This window comes from Canis aureus, chromosome 25 (assembly GCF_053574225.1).
Source record: "Canis aureus isolate CA01 chromosome 25, VMU_Caureus_v.1.0, whole genome shotgun sequence".
Classification (NCBI taxonomy): Eukaryota; Metazoa; Chordata; class Mammalia; order Carnivora; family Canidae; genus Canis; species Canis aureus.
The window spans coordinates 583671-603457 of record NC_135635.1 but is presented as its reverse complement, the minus strand read 5'-3'; the positions used below and the strand labels follow the sequence as shown (position 1 = coordinate 603457).

Below are 19787 nucleotides of genomic sequence, written 5' to 3'. Positions count from 1 at the left end.
GTCAACAAAGAGGTATTTGAATTTCATCAGACCCTGAGCCAAAACCTTTAGTAGATTTACTGAGAGTCTGCCTCAGGTAGTCCCTATGAGCCCATAAGATGTAACTATATGATCAAAGTTTCTGCCATCATACACGTACTGGAATCTGGAATCTTTGGCAGAAATCAAATAGGATTTCTTTGCAAAATTGTGTTGGGTTTTGGATTTGAAAACTACTTGGGGCAGATTCTTCTTGTAGACCATTTTAAAAATAGTTGCTAGGTTTTCCATGGCGTTTGATGAAGGAGGCCCTTCCATTGAAGACCATCAGGCAATTTACGGTTTACTGCTCTGTTTTGGTTGATGCAAGCGAATCTGTCAAATATGCGATGGGTAGAATGGGACTGTCCACTCATGGGTTGGCAATTTGTTTTTAGGAGAATTGCAGTAAGGGAAGTTCAGGGAAAGTCCCACACAACATGAGCAAGTTGTGTTGCTACTTGGGTAGAAAATGGAATTGCACAGACATCCAAGATCTCATGACTGGGGGAAGAAGGGTGGGTAACTTTCCAAGGAAAGCCCTTGTGTAGATGGGTATGTTGCTGTTTGGGAGTCGGTTTGCAGCAGATTCTGTTGATACTGAAACCCTGATGAAAAAGAAAAAGTTGGCAGAGAGTAGAGGTGAAAGCTCTTCGGTTATTAGTGGTCAAAGCGTCAGGCTCCGGTCTCTAGGGACACATTCAGATGTTAGTCTGTGGGGCTGTAGCCAAGGGTTGCATGTTCGTCAGGCAAATGGGCTCCAGGCAAGTAGGAAAACAAGCTACTTGTACGATGCACTCAGATAAGGAAATGTCTTGGGGAATTTAGGAGAGGGTTTAAGGTCATGAGGCTGTGAAACAAAAATAACTTGTTGGCTTCGAAAAGGACTAAAATGCTGATTTAGCTCCCTAGACATCCATTGGTCCTGAAGAAAATGAGCGGGGCAGCTCAGGCCAGGCCCCCGTGGGCTAGAGAGGACACAGTCCTGATGAACACAACGAGGGGAAATGACGTGCAGAGAAAACACATTATTCTGTATGTGGCAAATTGAACACCAATAAAAAATACATTTATTATTAAAAAAAAAAGGAAAGGATGGTCTTCATAAGGGCTGTGGGTGACATTAGCTGCTGCATGCAGGAGGATCACACCGACCTTCTCCTGGTAGCTGCAAGATTCATTAACTGTGTGTAAATACTGGTGTTAAGTAGGTACTCATTCTTTTTTTTTTTTTTTAAGATTTTATTTATTTATTCATGAGAGAGAGAGAGAGAGAGAGAGAGAGAGGCAGAGACACAGGCAGAGGGAGAAGCAGGCTCCATGCAGGGAGCCCGACGCGGGACTGGATCCCGGGTCTCCAGGATCATGCCCTGGGCTGAAGGCGGCGCTAAACCACTGAGCCACCCAGGCTGCCCGGTACTCATTCTTTTTTAGAATTTGGGAGCAAACCTGGAGGTGTGGTGAATGTTTGGAACAATCAATTCTTCATCAGTTTGGTCCACTTGAATGTATTATTCTCAGGTTACAAAGCTTACTGCTACTGGAATCTATTATTTAATGACAGAGTTGTCAATGGAACATAATGATTTTGATAAAATTCGGTTTATCAATTCTTTTTCCCTTTTCAAACCTCTGGGTTTTCTGTCTAAGAAATGTTAACATCCCTTAAGTTTAAAAGGATACATTTTTCCATTTTCTAGGTGATTTATAATGTTGTATTTTATAATTAAGTCTTTGATTTTTGTGTATGGGAAAAGGTAGGAATCATGGTTTATTTCTTTATGGTACAGGTAATAGTGCTTTTTTGCAATATACTTTGTTGAAAGAGTTTCCTTTCGTCTGTTGAGTATCCTTAGTATTTTTCTCAAAAATGTATTAATTGCATATGTGTGAGTGTATTTTTAGACTGTTCTGTGCCTGGACCCACCTTTAGGTCAATATCTCAGTGATTTGATTAATGTAGCCGTAGCAGTTTGAAATCGGACGGTGTGATGCTCCGACTCTGGTCTTTCTCAGGATGGCTTTGGTTACCTGTCAGTTTTTACTTTGTCGTGTATATTGCGGCATCTGCTTGTCAATTTTTACAAAAAATCCTGTCAACATATGGATTGGGATTGAATTGAAATACAGATATGATACCTTAACCTTATTGTTTTTTCTGAGACACGAGCATAACATGTTTGCATTTATTTATGGTGATGTGTTTTGTGTCATCAATGTTTTGTAGCTTCACTGTGGAAATCTGGCATATATTTGGATAAATTCGCCCGTAAATAAATACATGTTTTCCATGCTGTTTTAGATGGTATTTTTAAAATGTTAATTTTCCCATTCATCATTGCTAACATGTAGAATATGTAATTGATTTTTATATATTAACTTTCTATCTTATGACATTACTTTATTCTTTTCTAGCAGATGTTTCTTTAGGGGTATGTGTGTGTGTGTGTATGTTCTGTGTGGGTACACATGTGTGTGACCGTGTCACCTGCAAGGAAAGTCAGTTTACTTCATTGTTTCTGAGATTTTATATGTCTTTTTGTTTTTTTTTGTTTTTTTTTTTTGCCTATTGCACTGCCTAAGACCTTAATAAAGATTACTTAGAGATGATAAGAGCAGAAATCTTTACCAAATTCTGATTTCTGATGTTAGGGGAGATCACTCAGGTATCCTCCATTGCATATATTATTATTTGTAGCATTTTACTGATGCCATTTAGTAGATTGAAGAAATTTGTACTATTCCTAATTTATTCGTAGTTTTCTACTTCATTCCCTCTGTTTTTCAAGATGATGGTGCTTGGATTCTTTAAAAGAATCTTTGTGCACTAGTTGGGAAGATCACATGTATTTTCTCCTTTATTTTGTTAATATGAATCTCACTGCATTAACTGCTGTCAGAAATCGTGAAGACTTTAGATTTTGCTGGACAATTTATAAACCTTAGATGGTTGAGAGCCGAGGAATTGCATGACAGGATTAACATTTTCTTTTTTATTCTTATGCGAAACCATTTATGCTCTTTATTTTTTTATTAATACATTTATTTTTTATTGGTGTTCAATTTGTCAACATACAGAATAGCACCCAGTGCTCATCCCGTCAAGTGCCCCCCTCAGTGCCCATCCCTCAGTCACCCCCACCCCCCACCCACCTCCCCTTCCACCACCCCTAGTTCGTTTCCCAGAGTTAGGAGTCTTCCATGTTCTGTCTCCCTTTCTGATATTTCCCACTTATTTTTTCTCCTTTCCCCTTTATTCCCTTTCACTATTTTTTATATTCCCCAAATGAATGAGACCATATAATGTTTGTCCTTCTCCAATTGACTTATTTCACTCAGCATCATACCCATTTTCACATGGTAATTATGACTAATTTCCTGAAGGTGGAATATGGGGAGACAGTATGTGTGCAAAGGCAAAATACAGAAAGCTATTTCAGGCCACCTGTGGTGCTGACCAGGTCTAGCAGAACATCACCTCCAGGTGATGAGAAGTTGTATGTGTCTTGGTGTATTTTGAAGGCGGAGCTTAAGGATTGCTGACAATTTGGATACGGGTTGTGAAAGAAAAGAGGAATTAGGCATACTTTTGAATGCTTATACGTGAGTAACTGGAACAATAGTGGCATCATTAATAAAGATTGACTATCGTACAGAACCGTATCTATATGTATATCATCTCTATCTATGTATCATCTATCATCTATCTGTATATCTAGGTAGAGGGTGAGGTGGGCAGTAGAGTGGCCTTCAAGATGTCTTTGGGCCCTGATATGAAGGACTGTCAATATAATGAGATCATACACTGATGAATATGTTGTGTTACATGACAAGAGGGACATTTCAGTAATGCAGGGAACTACAGCTGACCTTAAAACAGAGAGATTCTCCTAGATTATCCAGCTGAGTTCAATGTAATCACGTGAGCCCCTAAAAGCTAAAGAGGAAGGCAGAGGTGGATGGCAGAAATCTGTGAGGCGCATAAGTGGTTCAATGTGCCTTTGTAGATTTGACAGCGAAGGGGACCATTTGAATAGGACGTGAATTCTTCAGCAACCTGAATGATCTTGGAAGTAGCTTGTTCCCCAGTTTCCAGAAAGGCACATCGTTTCTCTTATATTGGTGTTTGCCTTGTAAGACCCTAAGCAGATAATCCAGTTGAGGCCAGTTGTACCCTGAATTCATATCCAGGGGAATTGGGGGATGCTTATTGTTCTAAGATGCTAATTTTGTGGTAGTTTGTGACAGCAGCAATGAAAAACTATCATCGGAGGAATAAGGAGTTTCCTTATAACATAAGGAATTTTTCCAAGAAACCACTAAAGTGTCCTTCTGGACTCTGCAGTTTTCCCCAGGTGGTTTTGTTTTCTATTTCAGGCTCTGTTTGCTTCCCGCTTACCGTCTACACACCTGGGGAGCCCAATCTACTCACAAGAAGGCTTATTCTGTTCTGACCACAGGTAAGTCGTTTTCAAGTAGCTGTGGCCAAACATTTGTGGATTTGGTCCAGTCAACTTGTTGGCAGCGTGTCCGTCAGCCCCTTCCCCTGAGCGGACTGCTTCACTGTGCCTTTCTTGTGCTGCTCAGGGTCTCCCTTCATGGAAGGGAACAGTCACATTTCTGTTCTGTCTCAGAGCATGATGCTCAGTGTGAACCATTTCAGTCTTGCTTTAGGATTTGGTTGATTGCTTTGCAATATTCTTTCTGTCAATACCTACAATTCAGTCTTTCACCTTAATGCCTACCTAGTACCAGCAGTGAGGTTATACTGACCTTGATCCCCTGATGTGAAGCTGCCTGGCCATATCTTCTCTAATTGGAAGACCTGCCTTGATGGGATTCAGGCATAGTCACTGACAAAAATGAAAAGATCTCTTGGACTCCTATCTTTTGATGATAGACGTCTTCCTATAGAGTCTTGAGATGTAACTGTTCTGGCTCTCTCCAAAAAACTCCAATGTGGCATGAAAGTGAAAACATATTTCACCTTTAGGAGACTTCCTTGTGTGGTGTGCACCTTCTAAAGTGAGCCACAATGATCCCTGCTCCTGTGTAATCCTTTCCCTTTGAGTACATGGCACGTGGGACATAATCCTAACAGGGAATGTTCTCTGTTTGCTTTCATGCTTGGAAATCCTCTGTTTGCAGAGGAATTATTTATCAGTGACTGAGGAGAGTCACAGTAGTGCATTTGGAAGGAGAAAGTGGTATTAAGGAGTGGTCAGTTCATATTGGACCAAACCACTGAGAAAGAGAATACAATTCATTTTGATTATTTATTCTGCCTAATGGACCCCTGCAAAATACTAGGATATTGTAGAACAACCACATTTGTATGGTGTAAGAAACTCCAGGTGAGATATTTGGCTAAGGCACCCGAGGAATGTGTTGCTCCTTCTTGGGTCTGTCTGGGGCCACCCTTGGGACTACGTGCGTGCTGGACTGAAGTCATTTGGAGATTCTTTGATGCATGTTTTTGTGTTCAGTAGGGATGCTGTTAAGGTGGGATTTAGCTGGGTCTGTGGACCAGAATGCCTATACATGGACTTTTTTTGTAGCTAGGGACTCCTTAGGATGGTGGCTCAAGGCAGTTAACACAGTGGAGATGGTTAATCTCTTTAGTCAGATCCAAAAGTTCATTAGGTATATTTCTTTTTCACTAATTACCTTAGTGTTTATTCTTCCAAACTTTTTCTCATGTAACCAAGGTAGAGTTTTTAATTTTGTAAATTCAGCATGGATGCAGTACTTTATCTCTTCTTTTTTATCTCTTTATTTTTTTAAATAATAAATTTATTTTTTATTGGTGTTCAATTTGCCAACATATAGAATAACACCCAGTGCTCATCCCATCAAGCGCCCCCCTCAGGGCCCGTCACCCATTCATCCCCACCCCCTGCCCTCTTCCCCTTCCACCACCCCTAGTTCGTTTCCCAGAGTTAGGAGTCTTCATATTCTGTCTCCCTTTCTGATATTTCCCACTCATTTCTTCTCCCTTCCCTTCTTAAAAAAAGTACTCAATTTCAGTACTTGAACCAATAAGGTCTCTTATAAAATTGTATTTCTCTAGTACTTGATCCATTCTAAGGTCCCATATTTCACGTAATTATTTGGTGTCTTAGTCTCCTTTATTTTCAAATGTAATGTTTCTATTTTTTTCTTTTTTATATTCTTTTTATTGTTTTTAATTTTTATTTATTTATTTTGGTATATATTTTTTATTGGTGTTCAATTTGCCAACATATAGCATAACACCCAGTGCTCATCCTGCCAAGTGCCCCTCTCAGTGCCCGTCACCCAGTCACCCCCACCCCCCACCCACCTCCCTTTCCACCACCCTTAGTTTGTTTCCCAGAGTTAGGAGTCTCTCATGTTGTGTCTCCCTCTCTGATTTTTCCCCACTCATTTTCTCTCCTTTCCCCTTTCCCTTTCACTATTTTTTATATTCCCTGTATGAGTGAGACCATATAATGTCTGTCCTTCTCCAATTGGCTCACTTCACTCAGCATAGTCCCCTCCAGGTCCCTCCACGTCGAAGCAAATGGTGGGTATTCGTCATTTCTAATGGCTGAGGAATATTCCATTGTATATAGAGACCACATCTTTACTCCAAACATACAGATGCAGTGAAAAACCCAGACACCTGCACCCCGATGTTCATAGCAGCAATGTCCACAACAGCCAAACTGTGGAAGGAACCTCGGTGTCCATCGAAAGATGATGGATAAACAAACACAATGTTTCTAAAAAAAAATGTTTCATAACATTAGTGGTTTGAAAAATACATTTCCCTTCTCATTTTTGAAAAAAAAAATCTAAATTTCCTCCTTCAGATTTAAAAAAATTGCTCCTTACAAAGTAGATTCAGTTTATGCATTCCCCTCCAGAGTGCTACATAAGGGATGTTGCATCCCACGCAGGCTAAATAATGAAGCCAGTTCATGTGGATTTCTAAAGTCTATATGTTGTCTACACTCACAGTGAAACTATTCTAGAGTTGGGGTTTGATGCAGTATAGACTTCCTATTGAAACATGTGTTCTTGAGGTTTTGGTATAAATTAATGTCACCCCAGAATCTGTTCTTCTCATCAAAGCCTATAATTCTTTGTTTTACTTTTTGGAAGTGCTTCATAGATGGACAGTAATGCCAGGTAAAAATTACCACAGTGACCAAGAAACTTGAATGTTTTTTTTAACAAATAGTTACCAGTGTGCAAAGTCAACATCCGGTGTGTGTGATGATTCAAGCTTGGGAAGGTAGATGTTAGGGTAGAGGGAGTTGAGCAAGAAGAAGGAAGTCTTGATTGTATTTCAAGGTCTGCTTGGCACCATATTCAGAATGATACTGCCCTAAGGTGTCAGGAAGGAACCTGTGGAAGTATGAGTGTTGTCAGATGTCCACGAGGTTAGTAGGATCATCAAAGATTGATGGAATAGGGGATCCCTGGGAGGCCCAGCGGTTTGGCGCCTGCCTTTGGCCCAGGGCGCGATCCTGGAGACCTGGGATTGAATCCCACGTTGGGCTCCCGGTGCATGGAGCCTGCTTCTCCCTCTGCCTGTGTCTCTGCCTCTCTCTCTCTCTCTCTCTGCGACTATCATAAATAAATAAATAAAAAAAGATTGATGGAATAAGTGTGAGTGTTGAAGGAAGTGAGGAGGAGGCAAAGGAGGCTCTTTTAAATATTCTAGGGTGCACCTGACCCTTTATTCAGAAAGGTGTCTCCCTCGATATCTGGGAGGACATTCTCAAAGTTTCATTGTTTTCAGATTTCCAGGAAGGGCATTTTGGATGCCTGAGAATGTTGTACAGCCCACATGATTTAAATAAAGTAAAGTTAATTATTTAGCAAAGATTGGATGTGGTCATAGGATGATGGGAGCTATTGATTAACTGAGTACGACAAAGGCATTTGGACAAGAGAGGAGCGTAGAGAGAAACAGGAAGGTTTTCAGAAAATCAAAAGAATGCAAAATACAATAAAGGAAGAAGTAATAATGCAGTATTCCTAGAAAGACTGAGATAAAAATACAGTGACAAATTTGAGAACAATCACTTTTCTGAATGTTTAGCTTTTGCGGTTTGCTCTGGATTTCTCAGTAGAGAGCAGCCATTCACACTTAGTGGGAAGATGATGGGCAATGGTTGGAACGGATAGTAAGTGGTAAGTAGAATGAGTTCTGTTTTGGAAATGAAGGAGAATTAGAGGAATATTTGAAATTTCCTTTTGTTGATTATGAAAAGCCAATTTTTGGGGGGAGAATTTGTGCTTAGGAGAGATCTTTCCTGACAATAGAATAACGAATGAGGACACACGGAAGGCGTGGAAAGGACTTCCCTGGATTTTCAACAGGAAGTACTTGTGAGGTTTTGAGGTACAGCTGAGTGATGATTGTGCTTCACTTGTGTGTATGGAACCTTGTATCTTCTCCTCACATGCATGTTGCTTTTTGTGTAACTCTTCGTATATCCAGATTTCGTTGACTGTAGAGATTTGAGACAGTAAAACACTGTTGTAGCTACACACGGTTGGAACTGACTCTTAGTTTTGCTTATGGGATTCTTGCCTAAATCTTCTTTGTCTACTGTACACCAGAACTCACAGGCATGGACCACTTCTGCTTTCCAAATGCTGTCCACTTCCACTTGTCCTTATTTTTCATGGTATACTCCATCCCTGATCCCTTAAGGGAAGTTCTCTCTTTTTGTTTGATCCTTTTTATACGAATTTCTATTGCATTCATTGATGTTTCCGTAACTGACATTTCTCAAGAGCTTTCTAAGCACTTGGCTCCCATCTAAGTCTTATGGAATAGCAATGAACAAAGTCAACTTTTGTTCCCTTTGATTTTATTTATTGAGAGAGAAGTAAAAACCAGAGAAACCAAGAGCAAAGAAACATAGAGCCAAGAAAACATCAGAGTAGCGATAAATAATACGATGGAAATAAAATAAACTTATGTCACCATCGCTGAAGGGTATTTCAGTTAGGAAGCCATCAGAGAGGTCCTGGAGGAGGCGATGTTGAGGTTGAGATCGAATGGCAATAGCGTATGGCAGCAGTCACGTATAGTGAACAGAGTAGAAACACCCTGGGTGAGTATCCGGTGCGTGGTGCACACTCAGATTTCTACCACCTGAGAGTCATTGCGCTGAGTGCCTCAACTCCTTGGAGGCAGAAAGGTAAAAGATGTTACCTTGGTGCTAACTCCCCATCCAGCTGGGCATCCCATGGCCCTAGGACTCCTCTTCAGCTCTCATCATCATCTCTGTCCTGTTAACTCTTATTTTATTGCGACTCAGTTGTGTGTCCCTGCCCGTGGCAGTCCAGGATGGCTACAGAGGCCTCCACCTTCTAGGTGGTGTATGGTGGGAGGAGAGGGGTCTGGTCTGGGACTGGGTCCTTGATGCTTCTCTCTAGGGCCTGTCTTCAGGTGAGGCTGCTTTTCTGATTTTGTCTCATACTTCAAACATGCTATCTCCCTTTCAAATATGCTCCATAATAGTGTGGGGACCAGGGCCAACCTCATCATCATTGGGAAAATCAGGAATTGGAGAGCTGTGATCTCTGCGTGCAGGAATATTAGTGTGTCTCGATTTTAAGATGACCGCATTACCTGTTTCTCAAATTGTTTAATAGAATTTTTAATAAGTATGACAGCGCTTCTTGGGTTTAAGACTTTGAAAATTATATTGTGAATAAAATAAAATATCTGTATTGTTTTATTTTATATTTTTAGACTGGAGATCTTTGTGATTTCATGAAAGATGAAAATTATACTATTAGTCATCTGGTATAATTCCTTAAATGATAAGAACAGAAGATAGATTAACAGATTTTATGGACAAAACCTGAGAGCGAAAATTCCAGTGGACAATAAATAGAAAAGTATGACGATTGTCCTCTAATCAGGAAATGCAAATAAACATGAATATACTGTTTCTGACTTATCAGATATGCAGAGTTAAATCCAGATAGTAGTCACAGGGTTGGAAAAATGTGCTGTTCTTTTCTTTTTTTTTTTTTTTTAAAGATTTTATTTATTCATGAGCGACACAGAGAGAGAGAGAGAGGCAGAGACACAGGCAGAGGGAGAAGCAGGCTCCATGCGGGAGCCCAACGTGGGACTCAATCCTGGGACCTGGGGATCACACCCTGAGCCAAAGGCAGACGCCCAACTGCTGAGCCACCCAGGAGTCCTAGGAAAAATGTGCTGTTCTATTTCATTTCTGTTAATATAAGTTTTAGGGTACCCTAAGAAAATAATTTGAAAATATCCGATTTAAAACATGCATGTGATATATTAACCCCCACCCCCCCGGAGACCATATGTATAGAAAATTTCATACATAAGGGTGCAGTAGAAAGCATATCAATGGTTTCATGTTTAGTGGTAGCAAAACATTAGAAATGGCCTGGATTCCCATCAACAGGTAGAGTAAGTGATGTCATAGGAAAGCCGGTGAAAAGGAGGCTGTAGACGTGTAGTGGCTGGCTTGGATTTCTAGGAGGTAGAGTTGAGCGTACAACAAAGAACGGACTGGGGGCCCCTCGGTGGCCGAGTTTGTTAAGCATCTGCCTTCTGCTCAGGTCCCGGGATCAAGATCCTTATTGGGCTCCCAGTTCAGCGCAGAGCTTGCTTCCTCCTCTCCCTTTGCCCCTCCTCCCTGCTTATGTGCACTCTTTCTCTTTCTCAAATAATTTTTTTTTAAAGAATAGTTTGGAATATAATGCTATTTTTGTATACTACTTCTCTTTTTTTGTATATCCTTTTGTAAGACACGAGCACATATACACATGCATCTGTATAGACACATATTTGCATATAGAATGAACACGTGGACAAACTCATTTAACGTGCTTTTGGGTGGTGGGAACAGCAATGGTATGGATTGTTAGGCCTGGAGAAGCATGTGTTCATGCGTGCATAGAAATTTTATTTTAATTTATGTGATCTCTTGTCTTGCCGACGGCAGCCGTTCTATTAGTGTGGGGTGAGACCTCAGTGACTTGCATTTCCCTGATGATCTGTGAGCCCCAGGGATCGAATGCACAACATGGTGGTAGGTGCGATGTAGACAACGCTATTTTGTACCATCATCAGATTGCTAGGAGAGCGGAACCTAATCATTCCAACTTCTAAAAAGAAATGATCATTAAATAACATGCTCGAGATGGTAATGAATGCTCCAATGGCAACAGACACGAGACGACTGTATCGAATTAACAAGCAGCGCACCTTCCATGGACACGGGCTAAATATCAAGTATATTTCAATACAAAGGATGAGAAGACGGAATCGGTGCTCAGCGCTGTTCCACAGGGCAGACGTTCCCCCCGAGGGCGGCCGACAGAACGGGACACTTTGCATGAACAGGACAACGTGAAGCATTAGAGCCATTTAACTGTAAAGGAATGTTCAGAACCTAGGGCTTTCTCATAGTTCCGGCGTTTTCCAAGACTTGTTCAGTACCTTTCGTTGGAGACCTGGGTGGGTCCCACACTTATTTCTGATGTGAATGTGGAATTTTTGCTTCACTGTTGCATTTACTTAGCTGGGGTGTGTGTGCTGAAAGGCGAGTAGTGTTGGTCCCTGCTCAGCACCTGCAGAAGGAATAAGGGACTTGCACCAACTCTTTCTTTCCTCTGAACACTCATTCCCAGGATGTTACAGGATCGATCCTCAGTATCTTGAAGGATTTGTTCTCGTCTCACTTTTACTGTAATGCCTTTTTGGCTGCCTTAGCTAAGATTATAACCTCATTTTCTGTCTCCATGATACTCCACTTTCTTTTCTGTATTATTATTTATTAGGCCTCACCATTTTACAAACTACGCACTGTTTCCCTTCCCTCTTCTCCCCTTCCCACATCCCTTCCTTCCTTCCTGTTTACTTGTTAATGCATGAATGCCCATAATTGCACATATTGCATGGAATGCTTGTGTGCTTTGTTCACTGCTATTTCTCTAATGTGTAGAAGCCAATAGATATTTGTTGCATCAGTGCACTGACTCAGTGGCTGCATTAATGACACATGTGCATTTCATTTTCTATTTTCTATCTCTACGACTTTGAGTTTTTCCACAAGAAGTGCTTAAATCCAGAGAGATCCTATCGGCGTGAGCTCACTGTGTGTGAGCGTGAGATGAGAGTATCTCCACGTACAGGAGGGAGGCCCTCCCTGGAGGAAGGTACAAGCAGCCCAGGTGGATGGTTCTGAGAGGTCGCTGCCCTACCACTGTGACGCTGCTTTGAGGAGACCTTGTGCTACGAAAGCTGTAGATGTCCAACTCCTGTGTATGGAAGGAACACTGCAGGTTGGAGTAATCCCACAGGGCTGGCTCTCAGGCCCCTTGGCTTGTCAGCAGAGCTGGTAATCATGGTGCTAGTCTACCCTACAAGGTGAGAGGAAGCCTGGAAGCAGAGTTGTTTCCTGGAAAATGTTTAATATGGGAAACTCTTGACCTGAGTCAAGAGTTGACCTGTATCAGCATCAAGGAACTGAGATTCTGATCTTTCCAAAGGGCCTCTGGACTTGACTCTCCAGTGGTGTCTCTGAGTACCAACATTTTTTGGCATTAACTAGCCTGGATTCTGATCTGGGAGCTCCTGATTGGCGCCCTCTGCCTATATAAGGTCAGGATGTGCAACGCTGGGGTCAGAGTCCTACCTTCTCCTGAGCTCTGATGCTTTCCTCAGTGCTCCCTGCTGATCAATTCACCAGCATGAAGGTCTTGGCGTTGCTGGTACTGGTGGCAATCTCCGCCTTCCTGGCCATAAATAAAGATTCGTAGTTAAAAATAAGGTCTGGAGCAAGAAGACGTTAAAGATGTAAGTTCTGTGTGAATGAGGGTTTGGAGGGGCTCAGAATTTGCCCCTGTGTCCTCCACTCCACTGCCCTGGTCCATCCCCATTTTGCCTGAGCGCTCGGGACAGAGTGGACTCTTCTTCTCAGCGTTGACAACTCAGACAGGTCTTGGTCAGTTTTAACCTCGGAACGTAACTTCAATGTTACTTCAGGACAATATGTTTAAGAAGGTTATCAGAGGCTGATTTCAGGAAAGCAAAAATAGAGACGTATTATGGTTTCTGCAGGGTTTTGTGCATTACACATTATCTACGCATCTTTTTTGCCCTCATATGTGCAGCAAAACCTAAGTTTCTTCAATTGGGAAAGCCTGCAATATTTTCCATATTCCGTCTTCCTTCCTTTCCCATACTGATGTTTTATTTTCACCTATTTTTCTATATCTCTTTCAGAGAGTTCATCAGACGCTTCACGTGATAGCCCTACTGGTAAGTCTCTGCTTATACTTCATGTTCTTCCTCTCACGACTGTTCCATCCCAGCCTCGTGTCAAAGCAGCCTTGGGGGGCAGAGTATAGAGACTCCAAAGCAGGAGCCTGGGGAAGCACATTCCTGCTTCTAAAGTTTACTGTGAACATAGAAAACCTGCTGATTTCTTATACCTTATTAGAAAATGTATAGATGTGGTTTCTGTATACAGTGGAATATTCCTCAGCCATTAGAAACGACAAATACCCACCATTTGCTTCGACGTGGATGGAACTGGAGGGTATTATGCTGAGTGAAGTAAATCAATCGGAGAAGGACAAACATTATATGGTCTCATTCATTTGGGGAATATGAAAAATAGTGAAAGGGAATAAAGGGGAAAGGAGAAAAAATGAGTGGGAAATACCAGAAAGGGAGACAGAACATGAAGACTCCTAACTCTGGGAAACGAACTAGGGGTGGTGGAAGGGGAGGTGGGCGGGGCATGGGGGTGACTGGGTGACGGGCACTGAGGGAGGGCACTTGATGGGATGAGCACTGGGTGTTATTCTATATGTTGGCAAATTGAACACCAATAAAAAATTTATATAAAAAAAGAAAATATAAAGTTTCCGACATGGATTTATCTAAATTGTGGATTATATAAATTATTCTCTATGAAAAATGACATGGGAATAAGGTCTGAATTTGCGGTCTCATTTATCTTTGTGGTTCCCATAAGTTGAAGAGCTAAATACCCGGGCAGAGCGTGAAAGAGTGGTTAAGAAGTCTCGGAAGAGAATGTAGATGCTGAAGGTGATGTGGAGATGCAGGATTAGGAACACATGGGACAGTGGAATGTGGACTGGGGGATGGAGGGGTGAGGCAGCATGGCTGTAAGCTTTCCTCTCTGTAATGGGGTACGCTTTATTCCCAGGCTTTTTCCTTGTACCTGAAACCAAGACTGTGCACCAAACCCTTAGTATACTTTGGGTGTCTCTCATTGTTTGCTGTAAGTCCAATGCCATGTGTGTTGTGTTCATGGAGACATGAGGAGGAATTTTCTTTTCGTCCTCCAGGTTGGGAACCCAGGTTGGTTATAAGGGCATAGACTGCAGTCAGACCTCACACACTGAACCATAGGTCCTACCTGCCATGTGGAGCCAACTTAAAAAAATATCCTTCCTCCTGTATGAGGACCAAGACAGCACGGCCAGGGTGCGGGTATGGAAAATGAGCTTCCACTGGTTGGGGCAGATGCACCTCACGAATGTAGGGTCTGCCTGTGGCTGTCTATCAGGAGCTCTGGGGTAAGGAGTAGAGAGTGATAATTGTCATTACCTTTGAACATGAGATGATTTTGGGGGGCATTTGCTCACTTTCTCATTGCCACAATAGTGGAAACTAAAAGAGTTCCAGTTCGCCCATGGGAGGGCACCAGGAAGTCAGCCCACTAGGGGTTCTCTCGTTGCCTCTGCCAGGATCCCCGTGAATAGGAATTCACATGGATTTCGTATTTTGTTCTCACCTCTGGGAGAAAATATTTGCTGATGTCTACTCTTAGTGTCACAGTCCTTGTAGGGAAACTGAAATTCTTCCTTTCCTGAAGGCATGGCTATGAAGAATGAGGCCAAAGAAAAGTGGTAGCCGGGTTAAGGATATGATGGGATTGTTGACATTTGTTGAGATGAATTCAGAATGAGGAATGATCATGCTAATAAGCAAGAAGTCCAGAGACTCTGAGGACTATTCCGGTTTTGGCAAAATCATATTCCTCCTGCAGAAATCCTGTTAGCCTCTTATCATGTGACCAAAGAGTTATCTGAATTTCATCAGACCCTGAGGTGAAACTGTTAGTAGGTTTATTGAAAGTCAGTCCCTCTGGGCCCATAGGATGTGATTATATGATAGAGGTTGCTGCCATCATACATACACTTTATTTTTTTTCACTTTTATAATATAAGTTTCATTTTTATTTTTTTAAAATAATACATTTATTTTTTATTGGTGTTCAATTTGCCAACATACATACACTTTGATGAAATGGCGATTTGCATAAGTTAAGTAGGATATAGTAAAAAAATAGAATTTCTTTGTAAAGTTTTTTTTTCGGTTTATGGATATGAAAATTACTTGAGGCAGATTCTTCTTCCAGTTTATTTAAAAAATAGTGCTAGCATCTCAGTGGTGTTTGATGCAAAAATCCCTTCCAATGAGGAGCATCACATAATGTCTGGTTTCCTTTCGTGTTCTGGACGAGGCCAGGGAAGCTGTCAGATATGTGATGGGCAGCATGGTAATGGTCACTCCTAAAGTGACAATTTATTTTGAGGTGCATTGTAGCAGAAGTTCAGGGAAAGTCCCACACGATACGAACAAGGTGTGTTTCTGCTTGTTGGATGGAAAATGGGATTGCAAGGACGCCGCGGACCTCATTACTGAGTGGTCTGCGGCAGCAGGACGGCTGGATTTCCAATGGAAGTTGTTGAGTAGAGGCCTATGTTGCTGCTTGGAAGTTAGTTTGCCGCAGACTCTGTTAATACTAAAACCCTGATGAGGAAAAGAAGGGTAAACTGGCCCAGAGAATAGGGTGGAAAGCTCTTTGTTTAGCAGTTGATAAAGCATCAGGCTCCTATCTCTGGGGACACATTCAGATGTTAGTCTGTGGGGCTGTAGCCAAGGGTTGCATGTTCGTCAGGCAAATGGGCTCCAGGCAAGTAGCAGAACAAGCCACTTGTATGATGCACTCAGATAAGAAATGTCTTTGACTTCAGTAGAGGGATCAAAATCATATGAATGTGAAATGAAAATAAATTTTTTTTTGGCCAAGAAAAGGATTGAATGCTGACAAAGCTCCCTAGACATCCCTGGGTCCTGAAAGGAGGTGCCTGGGAAAGCTCAAGTCAGGCCCCCATGGTCTAGAGAGAACACAGTCCCCTTTATCGCAACAAAGGGAAATGATGTGACAAGAAAATACATCCATTGTCTACAGGAAGGGCTTTGCTTCATAATGGCTGTGGGTGAAATTACCTGCACGTGGACCACACTGAACCTCTCCTGGTAGCCCCAGGATGCTGTAAGTGGATGTGAGTACTGGGCACCGGTTCTTTTTTATTTATTTTTTATTTTTATTTTATTTTTTAAAGATTTTATTTATTTATTCATTAGAGACACAGAGAGAGAGAGAGAGTGAGGCAAGACACAGGCAGAGGGAGAAGCAGGCTCCACACAGGGAGCCCGATGTGGGACTCGATCCCGGGTCTCCAGGATCAGGCCCTGGGCTGAAGGCGACGCTAAACAACTGAGCCACCCAGGCTGGGCACCGGTTCTTAATTGGGCACCTGTTTTACTCTAGAATTTGCTCATCCTGTAAAGGAGCAACCCTAGAGATGAAATGAACATTTGGAACACCCAATTCTTCATCAATTTGGCCCACTTGAACATATTTCTTCTCAGGTTTACAAAGCTTACTACTAGGAACTACTATTTAATGGACAAAGGTGGTAAATCCAGCATGATGTCTTGATAAACTCCAATTTTTAAAAATTTCTTTTTTTTCTGTTAGACTCTTTTATTGGGTTTCTGTCTAAGAAATGTTAATATCTTGATATCCCCTCAGTTTAAAGGCATACAACTTATTCTTCCAGATGACCTAAAATGTTTTGTTTTCCCATAATGTCTTTGGTTTTTGTGGACAGCATAAGGTATGAATCATGGTTTATTTCTTTACTCATATAGATGAGTATGAGTCACTTATACTTTGTCAAAAGGTTTTCCTTTCTTGAGTAATCCAGCATTTTTGTCAAAAATGAATTAACCTCATATGTGTGAGTGTATTTTTAGACTCTGGTCTATTCCATGGACCTATTTCTCAATCTCTAAGTCACTATCTCAGTGATTTGATTAATGTAGTTGTAGCAGTTTGAAGTCAGGTGTGTGATGCTTCCAACTCTGGTCTTTCTCAGGATGCTTTTGGTTACCTGTCAGTTTTTTGCTTTGTCAAGTATCTTGTGTAATCTGCTTGTCAATTTTTACAAAAAGCCTGCCAATATGTTGATTGCCATTGAATGGATGGTACGGATAGATTGATACCTTAACATTACTTTTTTTTTTTTTCAAGACATGTACAAAATTTGTGTACATTCATTTCTGGTGATTGATTTGTGTCATCAATGTTTTATCCCTTCTCTGTAGAGGTCTGCCATATTTTAGGATTAAATATTCCATAAATCAATACTTATTTTGCATGCTGTTTAAGATAGTGTTTTAAAAATGTTTATTATCCTGTTGATCATTGCTAACATGTGGAAAATATAACCGAATTTATAAGTTGACTTTCTATTTTATTTTATTTCATTTCATTTTTTAAAATTGAAATTCAGTTTGTCAAAATATAATGTATTACCCAATGGTCATCACATCGTGTGCCCTCCTTAAGGCTATCACCCAGTATCCCATTCCCCCCGCCCACCTCACCCTTCAGCAACCCTATTTGTTTCCCAGAGTTAAGAGTCTCTCATGGTTTGTCTTCCTCTCTGATTTTTCCCCATTATATTTCCTCTTCTTCCCTTATGGAGCCTTACACTATTTCTTATATTCCAGATAGAGTGAAATTCTATGAAAATTGTCTTTCTCCAATGACTTATTTCACTCAGCATAATATCTTCCAGTTCCACCCACATCGATGTAAATGGTGGGTATTCATCCTTTCTGATGGCTGAGTAATGTCTCATTGTATCCTTTACACACACACACACACGCACCCCATATCTTCTTTATCTGTTTATCTGTTGAAGGACATCACAACTCCTTCCACGATTGGCTATTGTGGACATTGCTGCTATGAATACTGGGGTGCAGGTGTCCCTTCGGATCACTGCATTTGTTATCTTTGGGATAAGTACTTAGTAGTGTCATTACAGGGCCATAGGGTAACTTTATTTTCAACTTCTTTTTTTTTTTTTAAAGATTTCATTTATTTATAAGAGAGAGAGAGGCAGAGACACAGGCAGAGGGAGAAGCCGGCTCCATGGAGGGAGCCCGACATGGGACCCGATCCCAGGACCCCAGAATCACGCCCTGGACTGAAGGTGGTGCTAAACCGCTGAGCCTCCTGGGCTGCCTATTTTCAACGTCTTAAAGAGCCACCATACTGTTTTCCAAAGTGGCTTTACCAGCTTCTATTCCTATCAGCACCATAAGAGGTTCATCCTTTCTCTGCATCTTCACCAACATTTGTTGTTTCCTGTCTTGTTCATTTTAGCCATTCTGACTGGTATAGGTGGTGTCTCATCGTGGTTTTGATTTGTATTTTCCTGATGACATGTGATGGACCATTTTTTCCATGTGCCTGTTGGACATGTATAGGCCATCTTTGGAGAAATGTCTGTTCATGTCTTCTGCCCATTTCTTGCCTGGGTTTTTTTTTTTTTTTTTTTGGAGTTTGATATGTTCTTTATAGATCTTGGATACTAGCCCTTTATCTGATGTGTCATTTGCAGATATCTTCTCCCATCTGTAGGTTGTCTTTGAGTTTTGTTGAGTGTTTCCTTTGTTGTGTGGATGCTTTTTATCTTGATGGAGTCCCAATAGTTCATTTTTGTTTTGTCTATCAAGAAATTGTTGCAGCTGAGGTCAAAAAGTTTGCTGCTTATGTTCTCTGCTAGGATTTTGATGGTTTCCTGTCTCGCCTTTTAGGTCTTTCATCTATTTTGAGTGTATCTTTGTGTATGGTTTATGAAAAGGGTCCATTTTCATTCTTCTGCATGTGGATGTCCAATATTCTCATCAACATTTATTGAGCAGACTGATTTCCACTGGATATTCTTTTCTGCTTTGTCAAAGATTAGTTGGCCATAGAGTTGAGGGTCCACTTCTACATTCTCTGTTCTGTTCCAGTGATCTATGTGTCTGTTTTGATGGCAGTATGTTGCCGTCTTGATGATCCCCAGTTTTGTAATCTGGCTTGAAGTCAGGCATTGTGACGCCCCAGCTTTGATTTACCTTTTCAACATTCTTCTAGCTATTTGAGGTCTTTCCTGGTTCCATACAAATCTTAGTTGTAATTATTCCAACCCTGTGAAAATGTTGATGGTATTTTGATAGGGATTGCATTGAATTTGTAGATTCCTTTGATAGCACAGACATTTTCACAATATTTTTTCTTCCATGCATGAGCATGGAATGTTTTTGCATTTCTTTGTGCTCCTCAATTTCTTTCATCTCTAAAGACTACAGATCCTATACCTTTTGGTTAGGTTTATTCCTAGGTATCTTATGATTTTTGGTGCAATTGGAAATGGGATTAATGTCTTAATTTCTCTTTCTTCAGCCTCATTGTTAGTGTACAGAAATGCAATTGATTTCTGTGCATTGATTTGTATCTGCCATATTGCTGAATTGCTGTATGAGTTCTAGTAGTTTTGGAGTGGATTCTTTTCAGTTCTCCACATACAGTATCACGCCATCTACAAAGAGTGAGAGTTTGACTTCT

General features: G+C 41.1%; 1 long non-coding RNA gene across 2 annotated transcripts; it reads left to right on the top strand.

Moving 5' to 3' along the window:
* Positions 1-1106: 1106 nt before the first annotated feature.
* On the top strand, positions 1107-16384 carry LOC144297544 (uncharacterized). 2 transcript variants are annotated; one of them, XR_013364541.1, is made up of 4 exons: positions 1107-1225; positions 4396-4478; positions 13280-13315; positions 16287-16384. It is a non-coding gene; the product is annotated as an uncharacterized LOC144297544 (long non-coding RNA). The 2 variants fall into 2 exon arrangements; XR_013364542.1 differs by lacking the exon at positions 1107-1225 and adding an exon at positions 1285-1434.
* Positions 16385-19787: the final 3403 nt, after the last annotated feature.